The sequence below is a fragment of the Triticum aestivum genome, chromosome 6B, assembly GCF_018294505.1.
Source record: "Triticum aestivum cultivar Chinese Spring chromosome 6B, IWGSC CS RefSeq v2.1, whole genome shotgun sequence".
Lineage (NCBI taxonomy): Eukaryota > Viridiplantae > Streptophyta > Magnoliopsida > Poales > Poaceae > Triticum > Triticum aestivum.
Window position 1 is genome coordinate 380,331,118 of NC_057810.1, and position 12,731 is coordinate 380,343,848.

The window sequence follows — 12,731 nt, forward strand, 5'->3', positions numbered from 1 at the left end:
GCAAAGATCAAGTCTCCGCGGATATCGGCAACATAATTCAAGATTCCAAACCTGACCTAATGGCCAGGGGCATAGCTGTCGATCTCCTCTAGATGGCCAAGCGAGTTGGCCCGCAGAACGAAGCCACCGAATACGAAGATCTGTCCGGGGACGAAAACCTTCCCTTGGACTGCATTGTTGTAGATGATTCACGGAGCCATCAAACCTTTTGGTGACGATGCAGCGGAACTCTCAATGAAAGCACCAATGTTGGTGTCAAAACCAGCGGATCTCGGGTAGGGGTCCCGCACTATGCGTCTAAGGCTGATGGTAACAGGAGGCAGGGGACACGATGTTTACCCAGGTTCGGGCCCTCTCTATGGAGGTAATACCCTACTTCCTGCTTGATTGATCTTGATGAATATGAGTATTACAAGAGTTGATCTACCACGAGATCGTAATGGCTAAAACCCTAGAAGCCTAGCCTGTATGATTATGATTGCCTCTACGAACTAAGCCCTCCGGTTTATATAGACACCGGAGGGGACTAGGGTTATACAGAGTCGGTTACAAAGAAAGAAATCTACATATATGAACGCCAAGCTTGCCTTCCACGCCAAAGAGAGTCCCATCCGGACACGGGAGAGAGTCTTCGGTCTTGTATATTCACAGCCCATCAGTCTGGCCCATGTCAATAGTCCAGGTGCCCGAGGACCCCTTAATCCAGGACTCCCTCAGTGGTGCCTGGTAAGTCGGCGTACCCTGTGGGAAGGATAACACTGGAAGTGGCTTTTGGAGATGACAATGATTCCAGAGCGGAGAAGTTAACCTTTGAGGTGGTGAAAATTAAGAGACCATACCATGCTTTGTTTGGGGGGCCAGCTTACGCCAAGTTTATGGCACGGCCGTGTTATGTTTATTTGCATCTTAAGATGTCGGGTCACAAGGGCACCATCACGATGCATGGCAATAGAAAAATCGCTCTGGACTGTGAAGAGTGTGATGCGGCTTGCTCCACTAAAGAATTTAAGTTTTATAAAGACAATGTTGACCCAGCGGATATGACACCTTTGAAGAAGCCAACAACAAAGAATGAGCCCTTAATGTAGTTTAAGTCGGCATATGATACTAAGCTGGTTGATTTTGTTCCTGGCGATTCATCAAAGCAATTCAACATCAGTGTGAATATGGATCAGAAATAGGAAAGCGCGCTCATCGAGTTCATCCGTGAGAACCGGGACATCTTTGCATGGAAGCCTTCTGATATGCCAGGTGTACCGAGGGAACTCGCTGAGCACACTCTTAATGTGGATCCCAAGTTTAAACCGGTCAAATAGTTTCTTCGCCGGTTCAATGAGGAAAGGCGCAAGGCAATCGGTGAAGTGGTGGCCCGGCTCTTGGCGGCAGGGTTCATCATTGACGTTTTTCATCCTGAATGGTTGGCTAAACCGATGCTAGTAATTAAGAAAAATGGCACTTGGCATATGTGTGTGGATTATATAGACCTTAACAAGGCATGTCCAACTGATCCTTTTCCTCTCGCTCGTATTGATCAGATTATTGATGCTACGGCGGGTTGTGAGCGCTTGAGCTTGTTGGATGCTTACTCTGGTTATCATCAGATCAAAATGGCGGTTAAGGACCAGGAGAAGACAACTTTCATCACTCCCTTTGGAGCCTTCTGCTATGTGTCTATGCCCTTTGGGCTCCAGAGTGCCCAGGCGACTTACCACTGATGTGTTCAGAATTGCCTTGATGGCCAGATTGGGCGCAATGTTCATGCTTATGTGGATGATATTATTGTGAACTCCAGAAAGAGGGAGACATTGATTGAGGATCTGAAGGAAACCTTTGACAATCTCCAGGTCTACAGGATGATGCTTAAACCAGCCAAGTGAGTTTTTGGTGTACCAGCAGGCAAGTTATTGGGTTTCTTGGTGTCTGCGAGAGGCATTGAAGCTAACCCGCAGAAGATCAAGGCTATCACCTCTTTGGCTAAATCGGCGTGTGTCAATGACGTCCAGCGTTTGGCAGATCACCTTCTCATTTTCATCCAAGCTAAACTTGAACTTGGAGTCAGCCTTCTGGGTCTCAGCTTCTTGTGCTTCAAGTCGGGTTTTCAAGTCAGTCAGCTGAGATTGAAATTGACTGGATGCCTCCTGAAAGAAGAAGTACAAACAAATATGAAGAGTTATGAAACAAAATATACTGATAAGTCCCAAGCCCTTTGCAAGCAATAGCACTTGGCACTTGGGGGCTAATGGGTGCAGAAAGTTTCTTTATGGAGTTATATATATTTATAAGTCCCAAGCCCTTGGCAAGCAATAGCACTTGGCACTTGGGGGCTAATGGATGCAAAGCTTGTTTTATGATGCAGTGACAGGTGACCCCGGTTCACCATTTATCCAAGTTTGCCCGGTTGGAAAGGATGACTAGATGAGATTTTTTATCAATTGATAATTCCTGGTTTATTTTGATAGATTCAACCGGCCATTAGGGACTATAGATGCAAGGTTGATTATTATTAAGTAAAGAACTGGCTTAACTTAATAGTTTAAGCCGGCCTTTAGGGGCTACAGGTTCTGACTCAGAAGCATAGTAAAAAGGCTATCTAGCAAGTCTACAGTATATTGTATTCTATCATATTCAGTAGACTTGGGGGATAAAGAAATATATCTCATATGAGAGTGAGAATTAATACCTCATGTTTCTGATGCATGTGCTCGACCATGTCAATTTCCAGATCATGGCTGCTATGTACTTGATTCAGATAGCCAGAGAGGATTTCACTAATGCTCAGATGTGAGTAATTGGCCATGTCGAATTTGACCTTGCGCCTTTCGACCAGCTCTTCCTTGGCATAATGTTTAGCCAGAGCAACATGGTTCCCCGGTTCTTGAAAACCAGTGCTAGTGACCACAACTTCTTCAGTGTTCGGTTTTGGAGGCTTAGTTGGGCTGGGCAATTCAGCAACCATAGGATCAACAGAGGTGCCACGATTTTCTGGTGGCGGATCATCAGCAGGATCATCCGGTTGTTGCACGGAGGCTCAGAAATTGGTGCTTGTTTGTCCGGCTCACGAGGTTTGGGATTTTCTATGGGTTTGGTCGTTTTGGCCTTTTTGGTAGGCTTTGCCTTCCCACTACAAGAGGATTCAGAAAGTCAGTATGAATTTAAAGATGTTGAAAAACACAGGTTTAAGTTAGTACCCAGGGGTGGTCTTGAAAGGAGGGAGCTGAGTTTGAGATGAATCGCTGAACGAAGAGTGAGAGGTCCCCTGATAATTCGAGTCAGAAGCATGAAGTACTAGATGAATAATATCCGGGTTAAAATAAATAAGAGTCGAAATTTTTGAATACCTCATTCCAGCGTTTGCGTGGGGCTGGCGTGTTAGACAAATGGAGGAAAGTTCTCCGTCTTCGCTGGTCTGGGTTCTGCGCAGGTTCTCATGTTGTTGTTGCTTCAAAATAAAGTGGGGATCCATGTGAGATAAAGGGTGAGAAAACCTTACTTTCTGGATCACGCGTCGAATTTTCTGTCCTCGCAAGGGCTCTGAGTCAGAGGAAATAATGGTTACCTCGTCATCAACTGCCTGGCTGCTCTCTGCGTCGTCCTAATAGTAATCGGTGTTAATAAGATGGATGAAAAAGGAGCCAATGGAATCAAGGTCTACCTCCGACTCTTCATCTTCATCCACGTTAAACGTGTCAGAAGCAGTGGATTTCTTTTTGTTTCTCTTCATGGCTTTGATCTTGGCCCTGGCCTTCTAGGCGTCTTTTTCATCATATCTCTTATGCCAAAAAGTGAAGCCAGCCTGAGAAAAGTTTACAACAAAGGTTAGGAATTCTAGGTTCTATGAGCAATGAGGTAAAAAATATGTAAACTGGACAAACATACTTCCGGTGCCGGGTTAAGTTCGTAGAAGGGATTCAGACCCACTCTGCTACAGCTTTCCAATGTCTCATTGAGAAGAGTCTTGGTCATGTCATTGATAGCTTTATCAGTCAAACGCGTTGAACTATAACACAGTGGGTCTTTGGTGTCACAAGTATACGTACACATTAAACCGGGTCGGCGGCTTAAAGGTATGACCCTCCCGGCTACCCTGCACCGAACCAGATCAATCCCGGTTAATCCGTTGCCCAATAATGGCCTAACCTTTGAGAAGGTAGGTGCAAGTTTGGCCCGTTCAGCAGTGGTAAGCCGGCTAGGAACAAGATGCTTCTGGTTGAGCTATTGGTCACGATAGCCTGGTAAGGGATTTTCACTCAGCAGGGGAAGTATCCTTGCAGTAGAACCATGTTTGATTCCAATCTTTGGGATGGCTTGGAAGCGAAGCATAAGGAAAAATGGCGTCTCTGCAACGCTGAATTGAAATCCCTCCGAGTTCTTGGCTAGGGCCATCAGTAAATTCATTCTGGCGGTTTAGGTAGAAATACTCTCTGAAGAGGTCAAAACTAGGTTCTTCTTGAAGGTATACTTCACAGAAGACCTGGAAATTGCAAATATTGGAAATTGAGTTGGGCCCGATATCTTGAGGATGAAGTTGCATAAAATGCAGAACATCACGAAAGAATTTTGATCCGGGCGGTGAGAAGCCCCGGTTCATGTGATCAGTGAAAACGATAACTTTGTCAGCTTGCGGCTGAGGTTTGGCTTCACCCGGATTAGGAGCACACCAGTGAATGGCGTCTTTGGCCGGTAAGAAATCAATCTTTACATAATCTTCAAGCATTGCCTCGGTAACAACATATGGAACCCAGTCGCATGATGTAACTGTCTTGGTCATGATTGGGTGCACGACCTACAATAAAGCAATTCAAGATGTTATTAAAGCGGCAGATATGTGGCGAGTTACAAGTTGTTGTTTCAACCGCTATACAAGGATAAATCTGTAGAGATTCAGTTCAGAACAAGCCAGCTTGGTTAAACCGGTAGATGTTCGGAATATTGACTTAAGTGGATGATGGCGGCTTAAGCAGGGCCTAATGTTATATGGTGGGTCATGGTTTATGTCATAAGCTGCCATGGCAGTTTTGGGGATGTAAATCTATCAAGTGAAATTTTGATAAGGGGTAGACAAACAGATTTCACAAGCCAGAGCTATAATTTCGGATCTGTGACTATTCAGAAAAGGTAGTGAAAGTAAAACCTAAGGTGGCGGTAGTGAAAAACTTTGATGCGTTGATGTGGTTGTCTACAGAGAGATGCTACTTTAATGTCGAAAATGGTGACAAAACTACTTCCACGCAAGATCTACGGCCTATCCAGTTTAAAAGTTGTAGGAGATGAAGAAGGTAATGAAGAACGGCAAGAACACCGATGAACATCACAAACCCTAAGGCAGATCTGAGATGAAAGGGGGAGGTGCACTTACAAGTGATGAGGATTAGCGGTGGGGCACTGGAGTTCTCTGGTCTAGTCAGGTTGATGCGGCGGCCTGAGTTGATGCAGCGGCTGGAGGTCGCGACGATGGAGTTCGAGCGCTCGTGCGGCTGAGGGAAGGAGGAAGACAAAGAAGGAAGCAGAGGGGGAAATGAGAGAGACCGCTGTCCCTATTTATAAGGGGGGCGAATACAAGTCATGCACAGGAATCGAGGAGGCGGAAATCATCGTATGGCTATAGGGGTGCCTTAATTTTTTGGATGTTTAGTAAGATAAGGATCGATTAAGATGTTCTGGGCCTCGTGCGGAGTTAATGCGAAATGACGTCATGGCGGTTTAAGAAGATTTTGAGAGCTGACGTCATGGGGGGTTACAACAAGTGATGTAAATTCTTACAAGACAGGCATTGAAGATTGATATGAACAAGTTCAAATCAACTTGGGGCCTAATGTTGGGGATATAACTACTGGGTATGAACTGCCCAGGAGGGGCTGGGTCATACCACTGGAGATAACCCATGAAGGTGGTGGGTCATAGCACCCCGCTGATGGCCCAAGACCGAGAGGTGACTTACGGCCCATGTAAAAGCCTGGATTTTGACCCTTTTCTTTTTCTTCTAATTTACTAGTTGACCCGTTGCGCCAAATGGCGCAGAGACCCGCTAAAGACATGTTGTCGATGAAAATAGTTTCATCTTGCAAGAACATATTCGATGTTGGTAGTAGAAAGCCTATGTGTTAAGTCATACTATATTGATAATATGTTTATGACGCTGAGAAATCTGAGTTTGCAAAAACAAATCTTATTTTTATAACATGCATAGACCAGCTAAGGAAGCATTTTTTTTAGTTGAAAATATAGTTACCACGCTGAGAAATCTATGTTTGAAAAAAATCAAGTTTGCATAATATATATAGACCAATTAAGGATGCATTTTCTTAGCACTGTTTGCACTAAGCTTTTATTTTCCATGTGCACGAAAAGAAAAACCCTCTCTGTGTTGTGCATATGGAGGCATGGGTATTTGAAAGGCTCGTATGCTACCTAGCCTAGTCTACGAACAATTCTTTGTGTGGGCCGTCCGGATACCTAGCCCGGTCCAGGAACAATTCTTTGTGTGGACCGTCCGGAGTAGAATATGAAGCAGCAGCGCCTGCATCCATCGTGCCTGTGTATTTTCTTTTCTTCCTCGGTTTCTCCTTTGGGCAGGAGAAGCGTACTCAACTTGTGATATTTTTCCTTTCTATTATTTTGGATTACTCGGCATGCATGGTAACACAAATGGCCCATTATGCCATATAGCACAATGTCCATTTCAAACACAAAGTGTTTTGAAAATTAAATTAGGCTTTAGAATGAAGGAATAGTCCAGACTTGAAACAGAGGATGCAACCACTTTACCAATTCAAACTCTTTAGCAACCACTTATGATTATCATGTCAAATGGCACAAGGTGTCGATTTAGACTAAGAGTTATTTGAAAAGTGTTTCATTTGTTCTTTACAAAGTGTTAGATGCAATTTCACTACACATAAGAATTTTCAAGCTCAGTTAAAAAGGTATTTTTAAGCATACAAACCACAACTCGGCGATGCAAAATTGTGGTTTAGTTGTGGATGTCAAAATGCTTGCTATAAAAAAGGCATTAGTTAGTTTCCTTTAGTAGGGACAAATGATGTAAATACACAACTTAGTTTGGTAGGAGAAAGCCCTATTTAAAATTAAATCTATGCTTAGTTGGTTTAGCTGCGGTCAAGCACACGTAGCAATAAATATAATTTTCCTTAGCAGAAAAAAATGCTGTTTGTTGTTCACAACTAGATGATGCACATTCTATTTTGATAGCAGAAAGCCCAAGTTTAAACCATCCCGTGTTGTAAACACATTTATTTTTTCTAGTACTCATTTGTATGGGAAATGCACACGCTAAGAATTTCGAGTTTAATGTATGAAAAAGAATATATTTTTACGACATCTATAAACCTGCTAAGGAGGGTCTTTTAGCAGTGTTTCTATTAAAATTTTATTTTGCATGTGCATGAAAAGAATAACTTCTGGCGCATATGGAGGCACATGCATCTGAAAGGCCCATATGCTACATCGACGACCTGCTCCTTCTTCCTGTCAGTTGGCCGTGTCCCCTCCCCTGTAGCCATACCCCATTGCGGAGGAGTGCCGCTGCTTGCATTCCTCGATGGCATGCTCCTTCTCGTATTGTTATCCGCCTCTCACCCCCTGCAGCTCCACCCCAGACAGCACAAGGTCACAATTTATATTCAGAGCTATTTGAAAAGTTTTGGTCCCAAATTCATTTTCACTTTTAGTGCCAACAAAAATATAGATCTTCTCTGCAATTAATTTACATGACATGACGATGGCATCAATTCATATCCATCCATTATAACATGAACATTTATATTTTGTTTTGCGGAAAACAAACTGGACATATAACGGAATATACTAAACCGAAATAGAAAAAAAACATGGCAATCTCTTTGCATAATCTGGAATGTAAAAAGGCCATTCTCAAAAGGTAGTTATTGGTGCTGCCATATTCATTCATGAATACTACCTTATACCAACTATTATTATTTAGCTTTCTTAAGATATGCCTCTTTCATACTCTGCGAAGAACAAATTATGCATGCATATCTTCATGCGTGATATGCCTCCTTTATATTAAGAAAACGATTTTTTGCAGGCTTAAACTCCACATGGTCAGTAGAATGGGTATCTAAAAGGACCAAGATTATAGCATCAAAATGCAAGAACAAATGTTCAAAAGAGGGAGGAAAATCACCTTGATCTTGTTCACCCTTTTAGATAAATTCTTCTTCTCTTCATCCTCAGATCTGTACACTTCATGTTTAGAAAACCCGACAAAAAATCGAACACAATGCTTAAAGAAAGTGCCATTGCGGAATTTAGCATTTGCCATTTCACAAAACAGAAAATCTAAATAGGAAAAGAAATAATGGAGCACCTATGTAGAAGTGAGAAAACCTTCAACGGATGAAAAAGGAACAACACCCTCGTAGATGAATTCATTAGAACACAGGGTGGGCTAGAAGTAGAAATAAAGTAGGTGCATAAATAATTTAAATTTAAGTGCAGAAATACAGTAGAAGTAGAAGTAGAAGCAAAAAAAAACTGTAGATGCAGTAATCAAACTAAGTACTCCCTCCATGCTAGGAAAGAAGACACACAAGTTTGTTGGATTAACTTGGTCAAACTTTACATTGTTTGACTTTGACCAAAACTGGCATGCCTTCTTTTGAAGAAGGGAGGGAGTATTAAATTTAAATATGAAATGGTGTTGTGGTAATTAACAAAGTGAGCTGCAGGTACCCAGGATAAAAAACCTTCCAGCTCATTGGTGAGAAACCTCACTGAAGCTCCTACGAATAGGAGGAGGAAGCGGAGGTGGCGCGGAGGCTGTGGCTAGAATGACGGGAGGTGGACTCACTCCACTCCATGAACCGCTGCTGCTTCCGCACGCAGACAACAGAATCACCATGGCCTTCTTCCTCTGGCCGACCCAGCGCCGTCATGGTCATACGCAAGGGAGAGGGAGAGGATGGGGTTGGTGGTTTCATGGAGACTGGCGAGGAAGAGAGTTCGAGGAGGGAGCGAGGGAGGGGTGTGGCGTGCGGCGTGCGGGCGAGGGGATTGGGATTTCAAGGACATGGCTTGCCCCACACTCCCGCAAATGGCGCGACATGCACGCGGCGCGCAGGGAGAGGGCGCACCTGCAGATGTTAACTGAATAATATAGTACTCACTATGATAAGAATGATATTAGTTAAACACAAAATACTGTCAGGTTACTTGTTTAGTTTAAGGAACAGTTTAGACCGCAAAAAGAGCAGTAACAGGCAGGTACCTGACTCCTCTCTATTTCCAGCTAGGCATAATTATTCCAAAGAAAGAAAGCATAAATTACTGACACACAATGTTAGCTAGGCCAATGACATATATACATATGTAACCGACACAAAGGCTAAACCGATCGACCATTACTTCTGATGTTGCACAAAATTTCCGACATAAAAGCATCTAAGCATGTTGAGAAAGGAACTTGACGAACTCATGAGAGAAGATATAGCAAATACAAATTATTAATAGTGAAATAAGTATATAATTAGTGCAAAATTCAGGAGTGAGTTCATTCTTTCTTTACCAAACTATTATGTGAGAAGGCGTATTATACAAGGCATAAGAACCACCAATCAATGTAAGAAAGTAAACGGATGTGCAGGGGCATTCTAACTCTTAATCATGATTGTACTTGCAGGATGAATGTGCCTTCATAAGCCAAACAAAAGAGTTCCATAGAAGCAATGGGCAAAGAGATAGGACACCTAATTGGCTGAGGCCGCGCTATGTTGCGCCTCCCCACGGTTGACCTTCCTACTGAGCCGTACTCATGTTGAAACAACCAAGTATATCACATCATTTGTGGTCCATATACCCCTGGAAAACATAATGACATCAGTTAATGGCATACACATATTTCAAATAAATGTGAGCATATTTTCTGTAACAACACAAACACCAACACCAAAATCAGAAGAAACAGAATTGATAATATGGAAGTGAACTTGGCACCCGATAAATTTAACAGGCCAATATATGACAACTCTTCATGTTGATATGGCAAAAAAGCGATACTTGAAACAAATAAATTTATCTGTAAAAATGACATAAGGAATGTACTCGATAAGCATGCTAAGATACAGTCGAGCATCGGATGGGTCAATTCGATTCTGATATAACAATTATGCAGAAAATATAGTTCATAACAGCATGACAAGTGAAGTGAAAGCATTAATATATCTGAACACTTCATCTTTTTTACTGAGAATTAATATTTTATATGCTTTTTCTATTTGCGAAAGATTTGTATTCTTTGACCATTATATATTATGTCAAAATAGAAGATGATATACTGAACTTACTAACAAGTGTCAACTTCTTGATTTATCAGAGATCTAACAGAATGTAAAGGGACAGTTAACAACTTATTGCTACAATGTGTGTGTACTGCATTTAGACAGCAAGTACCAATCATTTAGACAGCAAGTACTGATCATCGGTCCCAACAAATGATGCAAAACAGAATAATCAAATGAACTACTTACCCTCTGGCAAGGTCAGGAGCTATCTATATACCCTGTCCTGGGATATATAGGTCGGCAAATGCGTACTACCTGTAGTGTTGTCTAGGCTAACAAGGTAAAATTATCCACTACAGAATAACATTTTATTTTGCCTTTCAATTCATGTGCTTACAGGATAACACATGCATTTTTTTCAACCTTATGACAGTCCATATTTTTTTGAAGAGGGTTTAAATTGGTTTCCTTTGCGAGCAATGCATACATACAGTTTGGGGAAATGGGCGAACGTGGAACAACTCCTTGACGAATCAGTAATCAAGTGTAACGAAATGCCAAGGTGAGAAAGATGGTTGGCATGTGTCTAAATCATTTAGCCTCTCATTATTTTGTGCAAATAGGCTCAAGAACAGGTATCATCTATCAGCCTATTTAAGTGAGTTTCGTTGTGGAGTGTTCCTTGCTGATCAGAAGTTTTTTTTCTTTCTAACATTTGGAAAAGGGACACATAGCTCAGGAGCACACCACGGATTCTTACTCATCCAAATAAAGGACTTTTTCAGACTTACTCAATTATAATGTGATAGATAGATCACGACTAAGTATTTTGAAAAGAGAAGTTATTTTGCCATCGAAAGAAAAAACACGAGTAATCCAAACCAAACCAAGAGCTGAGGTTGTGGCGAGCACTCACCTGGACCTTGTCGAGCTTGCCCATGTTCATAACCTTGAAAAGGGTGAATCCAGCGGGCGTCTCAAACAGCATCAACATCTCCAACCAAGCCACAACTCAACTCACCTGAATCGAAGCACAGGCACACAACGAAATCAAAACAAAGACCAAAAATTGCAAAAAGACATGAGAAATGATCAGCAGTCAAATAGTCCCAAAATGATACATTGAGAAATCTATATTGGCCTTATAGTTCATAGAAGAACAAGAAACTACAACATGCAAAAAATAACACATGAATATTCAAACCTTAGTCCTATCTGAAGACATCTTCAGTTGAACAGAGAACCAATAATATGATCCATCAAAACCAAATGCTTTAACATCGACATTCTCCTGCACCACATAAATGGCACTGAATCAGCAAAGCATAGTGTTAAAAGCATAATCAAAACATGTCCACACAACAGGACAACAAGTTCAACATTTTCAAATGATTCATAGATTTAGGAGTTGATAGCCAAATCACCAGAATAGATCATAGCCAAGATTATACACCTATGCAGTATACCACACCTCCCGCACCAGATCTTATCCCTACAGCACGAAACCCCAAACATGTGAGCAGATCGGGCCAAGAGGAAAAAGAAAAACACTTAAAGGGAAGGGGATCGGGAGACAGGACGGAAAACCCGAGGCGGACGTCCCTGTGCAGCGCCGCCGCTGGCCGTGCCGGCTTCCCTCGCCACCTGCTCCTCTAGTCCTCGTGCAGAGAGATGGAGTCGGGTTGACCTGCTCCTTCCCCTTGTCCCAGACTGTTGCGCTGCTAGGGGCTAATGGAGAGGGGAGGATTGGCAACAAAGGACGCAGCAAGGAGACAAAGACAGGCGGCGGACCTCCTTCATCCCCGGCGCAGCTGCACCCCACCATGACTGGAGCTGCTCTTCTCCGGCACCGCCGTCTGTGTGCACGTACGGTGGTGGAGGGGGAGTAGGAGGCCATGGCGAGGCTCCAAGGGCGGAGGCCATGGCGAGGAGCGAGCAGGAGGGAGGGGCTGTGGGAATCGGCCATGGCGAGGAGCGAGAAGGAGGGAGGGGCTGTGGGGATCGATGGGAAAGGGGCTAGGGTTGTGTGGCGGCTGGTGTGGAACGAGACGGGAGAAGATGGGATTGGGCGCGTGGAGCGGAGTGGGCAATGCTTTTTGCACGCGAAGACAGGCAACCCAGCCAATGAACGCATGGCGCGAGCCCACCCGTTATTGGCCACGAAAAATAACCGCAAGGTGAAAATTGATTTTTACTGCTGTGAAGATCCAATGGTTGAGACGCCACAGAAGGCAGATCGGACGGCCAACGAAGCCCCAATCGAGGGAGCCTTCTGTAGGTGAGTTAGCTAGCCTCATTATTGTTTTAAATTTGGTTTTTGCTTTGTTTTTCTTTTTGGAGTGGTTCTGTGGCCTTGCCACCTGGGAAATCACCCTCATTCCCCCTCCCAAGTGGCTCATCATTCCCAAAATCTTACCAAGATCATGTCACTTCACTTCTTGACCAAACCCTAAACTCTTTTTCTAGGGAAAA

At 43.1% G+C, this 12,731-nt stretch overlaps 1 long non-coding RNA gene across 1 annotated transcript; it reads right to left on the reverse strand.

Moving 5' to 3' along the window:
• Nucleotides 1–7,222: 7,222 nt before the first annotated feature.
• On the reverse strand, nt 7,223–12,352 carry LOC123137210 (uncharacterized). Its single transcript, XR_006467896.1, has 6 exons — nt 11,684–12,352; nt 11,464–11,550; nt 11,176–11,280; nt 9,726–9,837; nt 8,165–8,216; nt 7,223–7,599 (listed from the first exon to the last, which is right to left on the reverse strand). It is a non-coding gene; the product is annotated as an uncharacterized lncRNA (long non-coding RNA).
• Between the last annotated feature and the right edge of the window lie 379 nt (nt 12,353–12,731).